At 43.0% G+C, this 20270-nt stretch overlaps 1 protein-coding gene across 2 annotated transcripts in view; it reads right to left on the reverse strand.

Moving 5' to 3' along the window:
- The window catches only part of PID1 (phosphotyrosine interaction domain containing 1), a 223990-nt gene that overhangs the window by 188729 nt on the left and 14991 nt on the right, over positions 1 to 20270 (reverse strand). Inside the window, exon 1 of one of the 2 annotated variants that reach the window (XM_060193732.1) lies at positions 11085 to 11222. The exons of the other annotated variant lie outside the window; for it this stretch is intronic. The gene's annotated coding sequence lies outside the window, so the exon portion shown is untranslated. Of the gene's footprint in view, positions 1 to 11084; positions 11223 to 20270 lie in introns of those variants that run through there. 2 annotated transcript variants of the gene reach the window in all.

Here is a 20270-nt window from a genome sequence, read left to right on the forward strand (position 1 = left end):
TCAGATTTGCATAAAAGGTCCCGGATCAACCCCCTGCTCTCTCTCTCTCTCTCTCTCTCTCTCTCTCTCTCTCTCTCTCTCTCTCTCACACACACACACACACACACACACACACACTTTTATTGTCACTGGGGCTTCACTACTCCAGGCCAACTTTTTCAGATATAAAAAGAAAAACAAAAATATTTTTTAAAAGAGAAAAGAAATTTTCATTAACTGGAAGAGTTCAGAAAGTTACAAAAATGCTACTTGTCTCAAATCAAACATATTTCTGCACATTATATTTTAAAAGGCTGACAAATTCTTGGTGATTACTGTTACTCTGAGCACTAACAGCAGTGCCCCCACCCCAGGGAAATCAGCACTGGAGGTGCGGGGGAGGGCACACCCTTGCCTGACTGAGTTGACTGCCAGCTAAAATACACTGGAACAGAATTTACATCTACAAGATGTTTTATATATGTTATCTCACTTTGCATGCAAAGGACCTTGATTATTAGACTCATTCTGCCAAGAGAGGAAACTAATGCACAGAAAGAAGGCCATACAACTCACACAAGGTCTCACAGAGTCCTTATTAGAGCTGAAACTTCCATGCCCTGATCCCATGTCCTGCCCTGTTCCCATGGCATCAGCCTCACTTAGCTCTACAGAACACTGAGGTCATTCTGATCACACATCCCAGGACACCTTGGATGTTCTGTGTGGTTTTTTATTTGGGGGGGGGGGGGAGGTATTAGCTTCCTTTACTGTATTTGTTTGTTTGTTTGTTTTGTTTTGCAAACCAAACCAAGACAAGAGTTCTCCAGTTGACTCTGGAGGAACAGCTATCTGCCCTCTGTTTCTGCTGTAATAAAGTTGAGATCTGCATGAAATAGCAATTTCAAGATTACAGTCAAGGCCAGCTGGAGTTTCGACAATTGGAAGACCTTACCTGGGGCAACCCCAAGTACAATCTCTATGTGCAAGCGATGGCCAATTATCTTTCAGATTCCTATTAGCCAGGACACCATACCTCAGAGAAAGAAGCTATGCTCCAAGCTTCAGAGATAAATGTTACTATGGGAATCATGCAAATCAGTACAATCTTCCCTGGAGTATTAAGCAAACCAGTCCTTTAGAGGAAACCACCAAACACCAAGCTATGTTTCTGCAAAGCTCCTTCCCGAGTCTCTCGATCTCATTGCATGAAAACACAGAGACGTGTATGATTGAGAAGTCCTGCTCTGGTGCTTACAATACCAGCCTCACGGAAAGAAGAAGAAGAAGAAAAAAAAAAAAAAGATGGGAGGGAGTTCTCCTGTTTACGCTGTGCTGTGGGCACACATACCCATGTATTATCTGTGTGGCCAAAAGCGCCACAAGCCTTAGTGACAATAACCTATTGCCACGGAGGAACTGCCCACCAAACAAGTCAAGACCTGAATACACTCCAAAAAGCACAGAAACATTGTGCAAAACAGCCCTGATTCTCGGGTGTTTTTATTCCTTCTTTCCTTCCTCCTTCCTTCCTTCCTTCCTTCCTTCCTCTCTCTCTATTCCTTTCTTTATCCCTTTCTTTCTCCCTCTCTTTCTCTCTTCCTTCTTTCCTTCCTTCCTTCCTTCCTTCCTCTCTCTCTATTCCTTTCTTTCTCCCTTTCTCTCTCCCTCTCTCTCAATTCCTTCCTTCCTTCCTTCCAGCCACTGTCCCGTTCTAGTGGTGTGGGGGATTGAACCTGAGACTTTGGAGCCAGCCTCAGGCATGAGAGTCTCTTTGTATAACCATTATGCTATCTACCTCTGTCCTCTCAAGTGCTTTTTTAAAAATATAAATATTTTATTTATTTATTAGAGACACAGAGAACTTGAGAGGGAAGGGAGAGATACGGAGAGAGAAAGAGAGCCACCAGCAGCACTGTTTCACCACTTGTGAAGCTTTCCACCAGCAGGTGTGTGGGAAGGGGTTTGAGCCTGGGTAGCTGTGCTTTGTAACATGTGTGCCACCACCCAGCTGCTTCTCAGGAGCTTTCTGATCCTGACAGCCCCAGCTGGAGACCAGGTGTGCAGAGGTAAGCACTGGGAATGCTTGCAGTACTGCTTTACCACTTGGAAAGCTTTTCCCCTGCAGGTGGGGATCAAGGGCTCGAACCCAGGTCCTTGTGCATTGTAACCCAGGTGCATGACCACCCGGCTCTGAGCACAGACCATCTGAGCTAGAAGTTTCTGCTTTGATCACTGGCTTTCGACAGTCTGCACTTGCCTGTTATGTTGATGGGGCTGGTGACACAGGATCTCCAAAGACAACTCAGGCTCAAGGGAGCCTGGAGGAGATTCCATTAAACATGCACCCCCAGAGGAGGAGAAAAGAACAGTGAAGGGAAATTGGGGGTGGGGGCACAGCAGAGGCAGAGGCCAGGTCAAGTGCACGACCCAGACCAGAGCTCCCTTCACACCACAAGGAATTATGATGGCACTAAGGGAAATTTCAGCACCGTGCTGTCTCTCCCCCTCTCTCTCTATCTCTATCTCACTCTCTGATCTGAAAAACATCAACCTGGAGTAGGAAAACTGTGAATGCTTCGAGGCCTGGAGATGCAAAATAAGTAAATAAATCAATAAAAGGAGGAAGAGGAAGGGAAAATGGAAGAAGAAAGAGAAGAGAGAAAAATAATTCATTTTTTTATTTAAATTTTTTATTTAAGAAAGGATTAATGAACAAAAACATAAGGTAGGAGGGGTACAACTCCACACAATTCCCACCACCCCAAAATAATTCATTTTTTAATGTCTTTTTTTTTTTTGTCTCCAGGGCTATTGCTGAGGCTTGGTGCCTGCACTATGAATCTACTTCAGGGTTTGATCTAGAGATATGTGTGGGCATAGACTAGGGCTTGCATGGCTGCATAGGCTGCCATAACTTTAGACTCATAGTAGCTGAATGATTTCCTTAATTAGATAGTCAACTTCACCACCACCACCACCACTCTCTGTAGAATCGCTTATCTCCAGTTCATGAAAAGATAATATTTATTTATTTGTTCTAACTGAGGAAATCTTGCTTTAGAAAATTATTTGCCGGAAGTTGGGCAGTAGTGCAGTGTGTTAAGCGCAGGTGGCGCGAAGCACAAGGACCGGCATAAGAATCCCGGTTCGAGCCCCCGGCTCCCCACCTGCAGGGGAGTCGCTTCACAAGCGGTGAAGCAGGTCTGCAGGTGTCTATCTTTCTCTCCCCCTCTCTGTCTTCCCCTCCTCTCTCCATTTCTCTCTGTCCTATCCAACAACGATGACATCAAGAACAACAATAATAACTACAACAATAAAAAAAAAAAAACAAGGGCAACAAAAGGGAATAAATAAATTTTTTTTAAGTGGTCCAGGAGGTGGTGCAGTGACTAAAGCATAGGACTTTCAAGCATGAGATCCTGAGTTCGGTCCCTGGCAACACAGGTACCTGAGTGATGTCTGGTTCTTTCTCTCTATCCTATCTTTCTCATGAACAAATAAATAAAATCTTTAAAAGAGAGAGAGAGATAACTGAAAATGGTTCCCATTTAAACCTTAACCGTACTCAAAATTCACAGGAAACAGATGTAACTCTAAAGAAGATAGATTCTGTGTTTTGTATTTTCGATCAATTATCATGCATCATGAATTGCTCCGACCGCCGACATCTGTTACATTCATGAAATGAAATGAAATAAATAAATAAATAGCCAAGGCATACCCCTATAGTGAGAGGCAGTAACTTGAGAACAAGATAGATTCAATGCATGATATTTTGACTAAAATGTCAAGGAGATCCAGGACACATTTAAAGAGCCTTATATGGACACATAGAATCACATTACTCCCCATTCATAGCTGACACTGAAGTTAAATATAAGACTCTCTCTCTCCCTCCCCACCCTTTTGGCCATCTCTTTCTCTCACTAGAAAAGTCAGATTCTACTCTGAAGATCCTCACTGGTGTATACCAGCCACATACGTTCTCTCTTCTCCTTCCAAGAAATTAGCAGAGAAAGGCAAGTACATTATACAGCATCAGCTCGCTGAAGGATTATATAAAATTCATATTTGGGGGCTAGTGCTATGATCCCCACTTTATATTCAAAATTCTACATTGCTGGAACGTACATTGGGGAAGACCCAGCCCCCATCCTCTAGGGTTAAGAGGTTTATAAGAAAGCAGAGTCAGGAGTTGGGCGGTAGCGCAGCAGGTTAAGTGCAAAACACAAGGACTGGAGTAAGGATCCTGGTTTGAGCCTTCAGATCCCCACATGCAGGGGAGTAGCTTCACAGATGGTGAAGCAGGTCTGCAGGTGTCTGTCTTCCTCTCCCCTTCTCTGTCTTCCCCTCCTCTCCATTTCTCTCTGTCCTATCCAACAATGATGACATCAATAACAACTACAACAATAAAACAAGGGCAACAAAAAGAGAATAAATAAATATTTTTTTTTAAAAAAAAAAAAAAAAAGGAAAGCACAGTCCTCAAGTAATTCTGATCAGGAGAGAAAAAATTGGGAAGAGTGAACAGTGGACATGCAAAGCAGCAGGATGGCTGATGGAGCAATGAGGCCGTGTCGACGCCCAGGCGAGGTGTATGAACAAAGAAGGGCATTTCAAACTAAGGAAGTACCATTAATGAAGGTGTCAGACATCAAAGCACACAAACATGGGTCAGGGAAGTGGTTCAGTGAGTTAGAACACAAGATCTACCATAGGACAAGCCCTGGCACCACAGGACTCAGTGCTGAGCAGTGATCTGGTCTTTTATACAAATAAATACATGAATGTTTCACACACACACACACACACACAAAAGTGTGTGTGCATAAACTTGTCCTGACTGTGTTAAAAGATACAGACAAAGGATGGGAGAAATAATGTTAACAGTTATGGTAATGAAAAGAGATTCTCAAGTCTTAGGCTCCGAATTTCAGGATCAATCTTCCATACCCCATAAGCCAGAGCTAAGTAATGCTCTGGAAAAAAACATATGGGGGGGGGGGCAGGGAAGAAGGAGAAAAAAGGAGGAAGAGGAGGAGGAAGAAGAGAAGGAGGGGAGAGGAGGAAGAGGTACAGGCACTTAAAGGAAGATGCAACACAAGTCTTCATCACTGGTTGAGGACACTTTCTTATAAACACAATAACCTGAGGTGGAGCCAAAATGGCGACTTGGAGGCAGCTGCTGGCTGAGCTCCAATAAGCAGCAGCTTCTTCTTCTTCTTCTAGCGTTTGCCCTTCTTCCATAGCCAGTCAGCTTGTGACATAGGATTCACTGGACAGGGTTCCAGATGCCAGCATGATGCCGACCAGAATTCCCTGGACAGACAACCCCACCAATATGTCCTGGAGCTCCGCTGCCCCAGAGCCCCACCCTACTAGGGAAAGAGAGAGAGAGGCTGGGAGTATGGATTGACCTGTCAATGCCCATGTTCAGCGGGGAAGCAATTACAGAAGCCAGACCTTCCACCTTCTGCATCCCACAATGACCTTGGGTCCATACTCCCAGAGGGTTAAAGAATAGGAAAGCTACCAGGGGATGGGATGGGATGCGATACAGAGTTCTGGTGGTGGAAATTGTGCGAAGCTGTACCCCTCTTATCCTATGGTTTTGTCAATGTTTCCTTTTTATAAATAAAAATTAAAAAAAAAAACAACAATAACCACATAAAGAGAAGGAACAAAAGTCTCTGCTTAATCACTGGCATTCCAGGTCAGGTGCCTTGTACAATATAATCTTCTCACATCCATGTGATCATGAAAAGGCAAGAAATCACAGAAAGCAGGAAATAAAAGGGCAAGAGATACAAACTAAGATATTTCTTCCAATAAAAAACTAGCCAAATAGCATCTGTCTAAACAAAGATAAAGTTTCTAAACTTCTGAACACTCTGATGTGACTTTTATTTTAATCATCAAGAAAGACTTCCTTTTTTCCTAGGACTCTTGGCAATAATTCTCAGCATATGACATCAGATGAATTGTTTTCCTTTAAAGACTACAAAATCAGACCCCTCAGAGCACAGTGTTGAGTTCAACATGACTGCACCAAACTTGAAGGAAGGAGGTGAGTCATGAAGAAAAGACACTCAGAGAATCTGAGTCTATCATATAGGCCACATCTACCATTACTGCAAACTTAACACCTGTGCTGTGGACATGTCACTGTCTGCCATTTTCCCCTGAGGAGTTACTCATAGAACTCTGACTCAGTTTGGATTAAAATGTTTCCTGTTAAATATCTGCTCTCCCAAGCAATGTACAGATCTTAGCATCCTCCTGGGTAGGTCATATGACAGAATGCTTATTCCCCAAGTAAAATAAGATAAGATTTCAAAGTCCTCATCACAGAGTCCTAGGATGAAATCTCTAGCAACAAGCAACTGATTCAAACTTTCTTGATCACAAGGGTCACTTCCTCAGACCCACCTTAGAACATCACTTGACCCCTCATCCTCAAATAAAGAAAATGTGAAGAAACATTCAATGACAGTAAATGGTCAGAAGGAAAAGAATCTTAACGAATCCCAAGCAACAACATTGCATTTGCACCCTACCTGGACAATCAGCATGAATCCAGCCTACAGTGTCCAGCTCTTTCAAATTTCATAATCCTTTTAAATCCAAATCATTGCTGACCCAATACATGGGGCTTTTGTACTCTCTGCTTGAAAAAATTCAAAACCCAGAAGTCACTCTTCATCTGTTAATGATTTTAAATAAATATATATTTTTTACTAAATCACAATAAAGGATTTGAAAATTAATTGAAGCACGTGCAAGATCTATTCCTTTTGCTGCATAAGAAACACATAGTGTGGAGCTGGGTGGTGGCGCACCTGGTTGAGAGCACATGTTACAATGCACAAGGACCCAGGTTCGAGCCCCCAGTCCCCACCTGCAGGAGGAAAGCTTTGCAAGTGGTGAAGCAATGTTGCAGGTGTCTCTCTGTCTCTCTGCCGATCTCCCCCTTCCCTCTTGATTTCTGACTGTCTCTATCCAATAAATAAATAAAAATAAAAGATTTAAAAATAAATAAATATATAATGCATGCAGAAATCCTGAAATAATTCCTCCTGAATTCCAAGGACTGATAAACATTAATCATTAAGAGCTTTTTGTTGAGCTTATTCAACTAGTAAAGTACTTTTGTATCCCTACAGATAAGAGTTATAACAGAGCTGTCTATGATCTTGCGTTTTGTTTTGACCAACCCTAATCTAGCTTTAAATTTCTGAAGCCAGGCTTGTGCTCCTATTTATAAAGGGAAGTTTAGAAATAATGCTGAACACTTATGAAGCCATTTGGTTACACAGAAACTGCCCCTGAGTCTGAGATGCCCCAAGAGTTGTAAGAGATGAAGAATTATTTGCTCCACGAAACAGTTTATTTACAAGTTGGCATCAAGGGCTCCCAATCAAAGTTCCATTTCCTACTAAGAGGGCCTAGTGATTAAATAAAAATAAATAAATAAGTAAAAACCGAAGTCCATCAGTTTCTGAAACACAGTGAGAAGATGGACCTGCTAAGTTCCAAGATGGACTTTCTAGTAGTATATCTTGAAACAAAAGCAGTTATCTGTTAAATTCATGCACTTCCTGGATTGAAATGAATCCACTTCTCTTCACCCACAAACCCAGACATGAATTTGTGATAGCCAGCTAATGCAGAGGTAATGTCATCTTAACCATAAGCCAAACCAAAAAAAATAAATAAAAAAGAAAGAAAGAAAGTCAGAATGGAAGGTAGGGGGAGGGGAAGCCTCTGAAGCAGAAGCAATGACTTTGAAGTAAAGGCCAAGACTGTTTTTGTCCAATTCATCCATGCCTTCAGCCCACCATAAAGCCTAGGGCTGCTGAAAAATAAAGATGGGAGAAGGAAGAGGTGGGGAGGGATCGCCCCCTTGGGGAAGCTATTAAAAAACAATGCTTAAGAGAACTCAGCTGCTGAGAAAGAGTTCAAAGGAAGTCAGGGAGAGGAAGAAGCTTGCTCTCTCATTGATGGCATGGGAAGAAAGAGAAGAGAAACAAGAAAGAGGGTCAAAAACAGGGAGAAAGACCAAGGGAGTCCCCCAGGCACTGAATGAGTCTACCTTATGTATGAAGTTGGAACTCCAGCAAACACAGCTTGATCTCCCAAAGACTTGCAAGTCTGTGCTGAATGTCTGCCCTGTGTCTAGGTGCCAGGCCAGCAAACAGTACACATGCATATGTCACTGGTCAGCCTCTCTTTGACAAAGTCACTAATTCCATTAGGGAGAAAGAAAACAAACAAACAAATGTTGCTTCTTTAGGTCAAGGAAAGTGGAGGACAGCACTGGGCCGGTGTTATCTACCAAGAACACAGAGACTTCAATTAGCAGGAGCAGCTGACTCTGATGTCCTTTCTACAGATACCTGCCTTCCACTGGAAAACCACTGAGCTGTCCCAGACAGCAGCATCCCCAAACAGATACTGGCTGTGCCCTGTACCTGCCTATTGAAATGTAATTTCAATGTCCTGAACACAGATGGATTCCCACAGGGATGGGGACCGATCTGAATTTACTTTGGCTGAACAACATTCTCATAAATTTGCACTCTTTTGTTGTTTTTATTTATTTATTGAATAGAGACCACCAGAAATCAAGAAGGAAAAAGGGTGGTAGAGAGGGAGAGAGAGGGGCTAGGTAGTGGAGCACCCACCTGCAGGGCGAAAGCCTCACGAGTGGTGAAGCAGTGCTGCAGGTGTCTCTCTGTCTCCCTCTTTCTCTGTCTCACCCCCTCTCAATTTCTGGATGCCTCTATCCAATAAGCAATAAAGATGATTTTTCAAAAATATAAACTCGCTTAAGAAAAGAGAGAGGGGAGCTGGGTGGTGATGTACATAGTTGAACATATATATTACAATGCATAAGGCCCCAGGCTCAAGCCCCCAGTCCCCACCTGCAAGTGGAAAGCTTTGTGAGTGGTAAAGCAATGCTGCAGGTGTCTCTCTGTTTCCATCTCTACCTCCACCTCCTCTCAATTTCTGGCTGTCTCTATCCAATAAAGATAAAAATTTAAAAAGAAAGAGAGAGACAGACAGACCTGTATCCCTGCTTCACAACTCACAAAGCTTTCCCCCTGCACGTGGGGACTGGGGCCTCGAACCTGGGTTCGAACTCGGGTCCTTTCATATTGTAACTTGTGTATTCAACCACATGCACCACCACCCAGCCCCCAAATGTGCGCTATTGGAAAGCCATTCATTTCCGACAAAGCACCAAGTTCCTTGAGAAACAATAGGGGTATGAAAGAGGAGTGATACCCAAGCTAGCTAATGCCCAATGAACCCTGCTAGATCCAAGGGACTATGTTTTGAAGATACACTCATCGGATTGGATCACAGTGGTAAAGAGCAGATCTTAAAGACCAGAGAGCTACATTCTTGAACCAGACAGTCCAGTCTGCCAAAGCTGGAGGTATGAAACATTTCAAGACTATTAAAGAATCCACATTGTCCTAGAGTGAACTCACAAAGTCCTTCTCACTTCGAACCAACAACTACAAATGTTTCTCAAGACCAGAGCAAGGAGAGCGGGGACAGTGCTTTGCAGAGACTGGAGTCCAAACAGCTGTCTGCATCCGTGAGCCCATTCCCACCCCAGACAACCCGACAAGAGGGATTCATCTTCTAATGCATCCCCTAAAATCACTTTATTTGTTTTGGAGATGCTAAAAGCACATCACTTACAATGACATTCTGCTGTTTTTGTTTTGTTTTGTTTTGGTTTGTTTTGGTTTGGTTTGGTTTTTAGTGTGGAGATTTGGCAGGATGGTGAGAGTAGCATCCAAGTTGTAAAAACTCTGGGGTCTCCAGCAGAAGCCCATGGCATGGCTACACTCTTAGAAGCCAGAGGGACACAGCTCTTTTCACCAACAACAGGCCCAGCAGGAGCAGGGTAGGTAAGGCCCAAGGCTCTGGGAGAATGAGGACGATTGCTATCTGAGGACTTTTTGCTGAAGTGATGGTATGTGCATAAGGAATTCAGGATGGGAAGGATGTCTGCATTCTTTCTTCTGCTCCCAGTTAAGCAAACAGTTTTTTTTTTGTTAATGTACTTTGTATCTACTTATTTTTTTTAACTATTTTTATTTTTATTTTTATTTTATTTAGTATTGCATAGAGACAGAGAGAAATTGAGAGGAAAGAGGGAGATAGAGAGGAAAAGAGACAGAGAGACACCTGCAGCCCTGTTACACCATCCATGAAGCTGTCTCCCTGCAGGTGGGGCCCAGGGACTTGAACCTGGGTCCTTACACAAGGTAATGTATCCACTCAAGTAGTGGTGCCACTCCCTGGTCGCTGCAGGCACACTTAGGAAGGCCATGGCCATGGGGATCTTGGAGAGCTTTGCAGCAGGTGTCCCTGACTTTTCTTCACACGTATACTCTGCTTTACATGTTCCGTTTTGTGAAATGGAATGTGAGGGACTGAGCGGCGGTAAGTGCAAGGGAAATTCTACTTGTCTCTCCATCAGAGAGGCAAGGAACTGAGACCAAGTGTGGTTCACTTGAGCAGGAAAAAAAAGGAATTATTGGAATAACATTGGATTGAAAAGAATGCATAGCTCAAGGAAGGCACACTGACTCAAGACACCATCACCAAAAAAAAAAAAAAAAAAAATTTAAAAAAAGAATGAAAGAAGAAAAAAAAAACCTGAAAGGCATTCCCCAACAGAAAACGGAGAACAGTTCCCAAAAGCAAAATCAGGGCACTGCTACCAGGAGACGGGAAAGGAGGCGGGGCAGAGAAAAACAAGCACACAGATGTCCACGTTTGCGTCTACATAAACAATCTGAATGCTCTGCCTGCAGTGTTTATTATTCCAGCCTCTAAGTACAACATTGGCCAAAACTACAATGAACACCATTGCCCAACAGTCAGTGTTACCATGTCCCGAGCAAAGAACCATGTGATAACCCCTAGGGTCTTCACGTTGGGAAAAAACTGGGAACTCTAGATGAGCTAGCAGACACTTCCTGTCTGGTAACTGGAGAGAATTTATCTTTCTCTTCTTACTCGGGCTTCTAGGAAGCTCAGAACTTAATGTTAGGCTCACTTGAAGCATTTCTGCTTACTCTGGAGTCTCAGTGTGTCCCCCCTCAGGAGCACGTCTGTCCCATCATGCAGCCTGCAGGGCCCTGCCGGCACTGGAGCCTGGGCCTCAGTCTGGGTCACTTCCTTCAGCGCTCTCTGTTGGAAAAACTCAAGCTCAGAGTCGCTTCACGTTGGACCCAATCTCTGGTCTCCTGATTTGTGCATGTTTGTTAATTTATTTATTTCCTATGAGACAAAGAAAGACTGGAGGGTGGGGGGAGTGGCCAGTGCTTCACCAAGGCACATTGAGCCTCAAGGATCCAACCATAAGACCCAGGCACACAGTTCTGTCATTCTGCCAGTTTTGCTTTTTTTTTTCCCCACAGAGAAAAATAAACTTCTACCGTGGCACTGCTGAGCAGTCTCTTTGCCACAGTCTTCCGTTCTGTCCTTTTTCTAGGGGATGGAAGAGGAGAGAAACCACAGTTCCACTCCACCATTCCTGGAGCTCTGCCTGGTGCTGTCCCTGGTGCTTCCATATGGCGCTGAGTATCCAGTCCTGAACTAACACAACAAAGCATGCGTTTACAGGGCGGGCTGTCTCTGTGGCCAGTGGCTTTATTTATTTATTATTTATTTATTTATTAGCAGAGTACTGCAGTGCTTTTTTTTTTTTTTACCAAGCAGTTCTTAGCTTTGGCTTCCGGTGGTGGGGGTGGTGGGGCTGGGGGTCGATGCCTCTGGCATGAAGGTATTTCTGCACAGAAGACATACTGACAAACCCACACTCAGAAAAGATCTTCACCCAGTGTTAGGAATGCTGGAAAGTCTGCACACATTTAACTTTTGACACTTTTAGAGTCTAGGTAATTAAAGTGACTGAACTTAAAAAACAATAGTAACCAACTTGTATCTTAGTTAGCAAACTGTCTCTCAGACTCTGAAAATTATAATGGTTTTTAGAGGGAATGGGGTAAGTGGTAAGGATATCAGTAGAGAGACATAGCGACCTTGGTGAAGGGTGGTGGGAGCAGTACACACGCACACACCTGCACACGCGCGCACACACACACATGCACACGTGCACGCGCACACACATGCACACGCACACACATGCACACTCGCATACATGCACACACATGCACACACACACACGCGCGCGCACGCAAAACAACACTCCTGAAACTTTTGCCGTGTTGCGAGCCAAGTACTTATCAGTGATATTAGGACTGGCAAGATAGTGCAGCTGCTTTACCTTGCGCGTGGATCCAAGTTTGAGCCCGGCCCTGACGACTACCCTGGGGGAAGCTTTGCTGTTGTGATGTCTGTCCCTCTCTCCTCCTCTCTTTGTTTCTATCTCAAAAAGTCAGACCAGAATGGTGAATCTCTGACAATAGCAAGAAAAAATTAAGTAAATAAATAGACAAACAGTTTGTAGTGCGTGTGACAGAAAGAGAAACAGGCTGAAAGGTCACCTGTCCGGTAAGATGTGTCCAGTGTGGATTTCTCAGCATCACTTGGGAGGAGCCGCAGCCCTGGGGGAAGCTCTAGTACGGTGGTGTCTCTCCCTTGCTGCATCTCTCTCTAACTGGATTAAAAATGTTGGCCTTTCAGAGCAGTGAATGAGCACACGTGTAAGACCCCAACTCTGCACAGAAAGCATGAGTGAGAGAGAGAAAGAGAGAGAGACAGAGCCACCACAGCACTGCTGCACACTCCATGGTGCTCTCACGTGCAGATTCTTACAGATCTGGTTTACTGGCCGTGCCACCCCGCTCAGCTCTAGAAGTCCAACATCTTTTTTATTTTTTGCCTCCAGGGTTCTCACTGGGGCTTGGTGCTGGCACTACGGCACTACGAATCCACCTCTCCTGGTAGCCATTTTTTTTTCCATTTTATTAGATAGGGTAAAGAGAAATTGAGAGAGGAGAGGTGATAGCAAGGGGAAGAGAGAGACACCTGCAGATCTACTTCTCCATTGTGAAGTGTCCCGTAGGTGGGGGCCTAGAGCTTGAACCCGGACCCTTGCGCTTGGTACGATGTGCACCTAACTGAGTGCGCCACTGCCTATTTCCCCTTCATCATCCACTGCCTGGAGTCCCATTCCACTCCCCTCTCTTTGGGGAGCTGTGGGTGAAGCTAGGATCGTTAGAGTGGGGGTGACAGTCTAGCCCTTGCTTCCCAGGCAGAGACAGGGACTCAGGCTGTCTTCCTGTCTTTGGCATCAGGGAGGGAGAACATCCAGGCAGAAGCAAGCAGGAAGCTTTGTCCAGTCCCATCCCATGGAGAATCCAAAGCCAGCAGTGTTTGCCCCTCCAGACGTTGGAGAGGATCAGAAAGTCCAGCTCGCCTTGTAAATTCCTTGAGTTTTCAATATGGGAGACGAAGTTGTGGAGTTTTTATGCACACTTTGGCAGAAGCCAAAGGAAACAATTTTCATTAGCTAGAGCCAAACCTCAGGGCCACAGCTTGTCAAACTTAAAGAGTTCAAGTTCCACAGTGAAGAACCCTCAGACTGTGGGAAAGTGCTTCCCAGAGAGGATAGGGTACCTCCTTCTCCCCAGGAGAAAGTCTGGGCCGCTGACACCGACAAGGCTAAGAGAAGGTCTGCAGTGAAATGCAGTCAGTTGCTTATACCCTGTGCTTCCCAGGCCTATTCAAATAGGGAACCCTTGAGAAGAGTCATATAAGTGACTCACAGAATACATGCTCAGTGGAACCCACTTTGAGAAACAAATGCATGGTCAGATCAGCACTCCCACTACCAGAACTGCTCAAGAGTCAACTGCAGAGTCAGGAGCAGAAATGGAGCACTGCACTGACAGTTCGTAGGGGGTGGACAAACGTGATTTACCAAGACAGCCCTGGATCCCACCAACTGAGTTCATTACTTTTAATTCCTTCACAAGGACCTCAGGTACAACCATCTACCGTAAGAGTTCCTTGGATGAGCATTGAACATAATCTTCTATTCCTGGTCCTTTTCTTTTAAAGAGATTGGGTCAGGGGGCAGGTGGTACACCTGGCTAAGTAGACACATTACCATGTGTAAGGACCCAGGTTCAAGCCCCTGGTCCCCACTTGCAAAAAGGGAGAAGTTTCACAAATGGTGAAGCAGGGCTGCAGGTATCTCTGTCTCTCTCCCTCTCTGCCTCTCCCCATGCCCTCTCAATCTCTGTCTCTATATAAAATAAATAAATAAATAATCTTTTAAATTATTTTTAAAAACAGGCGATTTATTTAAAAAAATAATAATAAGGTAAAACAAAATAAAGAGACTGAGGTGGGGCCGGGTGGTGGCACACCTGGTTGAGAGCACATGTTACAATGCTCAAGGACCGGGGATCAAGCTCCTAGTCCCCACCTGCAGGGGTCAAGCTACACGAGAGGTGAAGCTGTGCCGCAGGTGTCTCTGTCTCTCTCTATTTCCTCCTTCCTCTCAATTTCTGGCTGCCTTTATCCTATAAATATTTAAATATAATTAAAATAAATTTTAATTTAAAAAGAGAGATTGAGTCAAATGCCTTCTCTTTCAGGAGCAAAAGATTCTAAATGAGATTTGCATTATGTCCAAAAATGGTTCCCAACAGCTTTATACTCAGGTCCTATCTAAGTTGTATCAGATGCCATGTTCCAAGGGAGAAAGTCCGTGAGAAGTGTCATTGTGCTTTCTGACTTTGAACCAAATTTCAGGGGCATGATAATTTAAACAGTGTGGTACCAAGTCCAAATGAGCACACAGATAAAGAACTAAGTGACTGGTTTGAAGGGACATATGCACCCTTATGTTCATAGCTGCATTATTCACGATAGCCAGAGAGTGGAAGCAGCCTAAATGCCCATCAACAAATGACTGGCCAAAGATGTTATGGGATATATATTCCATAGAATACTACTATGCAGAGAGTCGGGCGGTAGCATAGCAGGTTAAGCGCACGTTGCACAAAGCGCAAGGACCAACCTAAGGATCCCAGTTCGAGCCCCCATCTCCCCACCTAGAGGAGAGTCGCTTCACAAGCAGTGAAACAGGTCTGCAGGCTTCTATCTTTCTCTCCCCCTCTCCATCTTCCCCTCCTCTCTCCATTTCTCTCTGTACTATTCAACAACGACAACAGCAACAATAATAACTACAACAATAAAACAAGGACAACAAAAGGGAATAAATAAATATTTTAAAAAGAATACTACTACTATGCAATCAAAAAAGATGACATTGTGTCCTCTGGGACAAAAGGGATGGAACTGGAGGTGATTATGTTTAGCAAAATGAGATGAAAGACAACGGACTACCAGCTGATTTCATCCATACTTAGAATGTAGTGATCTGATATACGTAAACTTGAAGAAAGAAAAGAACAGAATCAAGCATACTGATTCTAAGACTTATGAGAATTCTGGTGGTTCTCTTTAGGAGGTGAGAGGGTGACGACACGGGACTTCAGCGGTGAGCGTGGTGTGGCACTGTACTCTGAAATCTTACACTCTTGTAACCTACTATTAATCACAAATCAAAAAATTAAAGAACTAAGTGCTATATAAAGTTTCTGTCTTTTTTTTTTCCACTTTTTGAGATAGATACAGAGAGAGACTCCAGTTCTATAACTTCCTTCAATGTGGTGGGGACTGGGTTCAAAACTGGGTCACACACGGCAAAACAGCACATTATTCAAGTGGGCAATTTCACCAGCCTGTGAAGCAGTGTTATAAAGAGAAAGGGTATGACTCAGAAGAAAAGTATATGGTCATCATTTACATTGTGTCTGGGAACTCTACATTTCAGTCAAAAGAAAGTGAACACTGTACAGTGTTTTCAAAACTGATCAGAAAAATGTTTTAATCCCCCCAAAATAAGCATAGGGTCTGACCTACAATGAGTTGTTCACATATACTTTCTTAAAAACAGTTAAATAGAAACATAGTTGACATAATAAAAATTGCAGTTGGATACATTCTGACATATTCATAAGTCTTTGAAACTGTCACTCATGAAATAATGATTGTCCTCAAACCTCGTTTTCACCCCTTCCTCCCATCTGATCATGCAGATACCAATTTTATTCCAATTGTTTCCAACCTCACCAGCACAGTATGAGAGAGTCCCAGTTCCTCCACATCCCTGACAACACTTAGGATGCTCAGAATCTCTGTAAGTTTTGTTGTTCAATCTCACTGTGCAGTAATTTCTCACTGTGGTTTTTATTTGCATTTTCCTAATGATTAATGATTGCTCCTATACTTGTCTATGCTCTTTTCCTGTCCAGATAACTTCTTTGTTCAAAACTTTGCTTGTTTTTTTTTTTCAAGTCATTCAGCTTATTTTGAGACATACACATGGATATAGATAACACAGATACATACTTTAATATAGATCATTGGTTTGCAAGTGTTTTCCTTCAGTTTGTCTGTCTCTCTCTGTCTCTGTCTCTCTCTTATTTCTCTTATAAATGTCTTTCAAAGAACAAAAGTTTTTCATTTCTGTAAATTTCAATTGATCACATTTTTTTATTCTCTTCAACATGATTGTGTTATTGTTCTAAGAAATCTTTTCCAAACCTCGAGAAAATTTTGGGTGTGGTGGATCTGTTCGTTATGATTACGATAGTGTTTGTGCAGATGCTCATAAAATATTTTCTGTCTTTAATAGAAGTGTTACGGTTTTAGGTTTTACATGTGGATTTATCATTTATTTTGATTACACTTTTGTATATAACACACATTAAATAGGGACTAGAGTTCAGGGGTCTGTTGTTGGTCTTGTTATCTTACAAATGAAGATTCAATTTTTCCCAGAATCATTCCACTGAGAATGCTGTCCTTTCTGGAAGGAACTCCTCTGGACTGTTATCAGGATCACTTAGACTCTTGATAAGGAAGCAAAGGTCTCAAAATGAAAAGTCTTCATTGACAGCTACTAAAATTGAAAACAGCCATCTTTGATTCAACAATTCCAATTTTCACATTACAGTCTAAAGGAATCCAGGCACAAGTATGTAAGGCTAAGTCCAGATGCTTATAACAGCATAATTTATAGGGAAAAACAAAAGACCATGGATGGACACAGCCCAAATACTCCCTGATAAAGGAAGGAGTAGATAAATTGTGGTCCAACTACACCACAAATTCTATGCTTATAATGAGCTGGAGCTACTAACCCAGAGAAATACCAATAAAACATTGCAAAATGAAAATAAAAATAGTAATAGTTGTGTTACTGAAATACCTGAGAAATACTGATATATTTTGCGTATATTTACAAGAGATTTATTTTTATTATCTTTATTTATTTGATAGAGACAGCCAGAAATCAAGAGGGAAGGGGGAGACAGAGAGGGAGAGAGACAGAGAGACACCTGCAGCCCTGCTTCACCACTTGCAAAAGCTTTCCCCCTGCAGGTGGGGACTAGGGGCTGGAACCCAGGTCCTCGTACATTGTAACATGTGTGCTCAGCCAGGCGCACCACCACTCAGCCCCTACAAGAGGTTTTAATCTTGGGAAGAACTAAGAATGAGGGAAGAGACAAGAATTCATTTCTTCATATACTTTTTAAAAAATAATTTTATTTATTTTTATTTATTTATTTTATTTAATAAAGACAGAAAGTGAAAGAGGAGGGAGAAGGAGAGAGAAAGAGAAACACCTGTAACACTGCTTCACTGCAGGTAGAGACCAGAGGTTTGAACTCAGGTCCTATGCATGGTAACCTTGGTGTGCCACAGACTGGCCCCCTTCAAATACTTCTAAACTCTCTGATTTTTTTTGTTTTTGTTTTTTATTGTTGTGGTTATTATTGTTGTTGATATTGTCATTGTTGGATAGGATAGAGAGAAATGGAGAGAGGAGGGGAAGACAGAGAGGGGGAGAGAAAGACAGACACCTGCAGACCTGCTTCATCGCCTGTGAAGCGACTCCCCTGCAGGGGGGGGAGCCAGGGGCTTGAACCGGGATCCTTACGCTGGTCCTTGTGCTTTGTGCCACTTGCACTTAACCCGCTGTGCTACCGCCCGACTCCGAACTCTCTGATTTCCTGTTACCCTCCACAGAATATTTTGAAGATTGTTTGTTTTTTCAAAGTTTTCCTAAGGTGACTTTTATTTGTTTATTTCTAATCATTTTTTTTCATTTGTGATTAACAGCTTACGAGATTGTAAAATTACTGGGTCTAGTCCCACACCACACCCAACCTACTAACAACCATCACCACAGTTCTCACAAAGCCTTAGAGACTGTTTGCTTCTGGTTTATTTGTTTTCTTTTTTCATTTTTCGAAAGTTTGTGTTTCAGTTCTCTAGACCCCACACAAGTTACCCTGCACAGATATTATTTTGAAGGTTTTCTTTTTTCTTTTTCAAAAAATCTATTAGTCATTTATAAATGTATGAAATAATAGGATTATAATTCTTCACCATTTCCCATGATCAGAGAGATCTGTGTCCCCCTCCTACTCCCATGGAAACTGACGTAGTTCCCCCAAGGTCACAGATATGGTTGACTATATATATTTTTTTGAAGTTTTTTAAAATTTTTAATCAAGTATAAGATAGTAGCCATCACATGTTAACAGAAACAGCATTTGTAATTTATGCCAACACTTGAGAAAAAAAAAAAACTTTACTGTCTTTCATTTGGGTGGCTGGTCAGCAGGGAGGAATAAACAGACGTACTCACAAGACTACGCTGTGTGCCCTGTGGCAGACGAAGTGGGCAAGACATGCGGCCACAGGCTCGGGGCCGATGTGAAATTTTGCCCCGGGGACAACAACAACCTTGTGAAATGACCATCCCTCAATAAAATCTAAATTTTAAAATAAAAACAGAGAGTGATAAATCTACACTGTTACAGGTCAAGTGGTGTCTGCCGACAATTCACGCGTGGAAGCCACTCACACACACACACACACACACACACACACACACACACCAGTGTCTCAGAATGTATTCTTATTCTTAGACTTAAGGTCTGTTTCGGATGTGACTAGCTGAGGTGAGATCATGCTGAGTGAGAGTGGCCTGAGCCCAGTGTGACCCATGTCCTCACACAGAGGAGAACGTTGGCTAGACACACAAAGGGAGGAGGCCGTGGAATATAGCTTGACTGATGCTTCCATATTTGTGGAGCTGAGTGCCTGAGAGGGCCAGCTAGCCACCAGGAGCCAGACGGAGAAGACAGAGCCTCCCTCAGAGGACTTGAAAGGAAACAATTCTGCCAACACTTACATCCGGGACTTCTGGCCTCCAGAACAATAAGAAAGTCGCCTCCTGTTCGGCCACCCAGCCCGCAGGTCTTTATTACGGCCACTCTAGCAAAGCCACATATGAAGCTACCAAAAACCAATAAACAGAGCAAAATAGCATATGAGTATTGTTGAGCCATCTACCAGCCCAATTTATTCTTTTTTTTTTCTTTTAACCTCCAGGGTTATTGCTAGGGCTCGGTGCCTGCACTATGAATCCACTGCTACTAGAGCTATTTTTTCCCCCTTTCGTTGCCTTTTTTTTTTTTATCATTGTTGTTGTTATTATTGTTGTTTTTGTTATTGCTGTCATTGTTGTTGGATAGAACAAACAGAAATTGAGAGAGGAGGGGAAGACAGAGGGGAGTGAGAAAGACAAACACCTACAGACCTGCTTCAGCGCTTGTGAGGTGACCCCCCCCTGCGGGGGGGGGAGCCGGAGACTCGAACTGGGATCCTTACACAGGTCCTTGTGCTTTGCATCATGTGCACTTAACCCGCTGTGCTACAGCCCAGCCCCCCAATTTATTCTTAATTACATGCTTTTAAGATGTCTTTATTTATTATTTGGTACAAGAGACATTGAAAGAGGAGAAGGGGACAGATAGGCAGAGAGAAAGAGAGACACCTTAAGCCCTGGTTCACCACTCATGTCCCCTTGCAGGTAGAAACTGGGAACTGAACCCAACACCTATGGGCATCTAATCTTTGATAAGGGGGCCCAAAGGATTAAATGGAAAAAGGAGGCTCTCTTCAATAAATGGAGCTGGGAAAACTGGGTTGAAACATGCAGAAGAATAAAATTGAACCACTTTATCTCACCAGAAACAAAAATCAACTCCAAATGGATCAAAGACCTAGATGTCAGACCAGAAACAATCAAATACTTAGAGGAAAACATTGGTAACACACTTTCCCACCTACACCTCAAGGACATCTTTGATGAATCAAACCCAATTGTAAGGAAGACTAAAGCAGAAACAAACCAATGGGAC

The sequence above is a fragment of the Erinaceus europaeus genome, chromosome 7 (genome assembly GCF_950295315.1).
Source record: "Erinaceus europaeus chromosome 7, mEriEur2.1, whole genome shotgun sequence".
Taxonomy (NCBI): Eukaryota; Metazoa; Chordata; class Mammalia; order Eulipotyphla; family Erinaceidae; genus Erinaceus; species Erinaceus europaeus.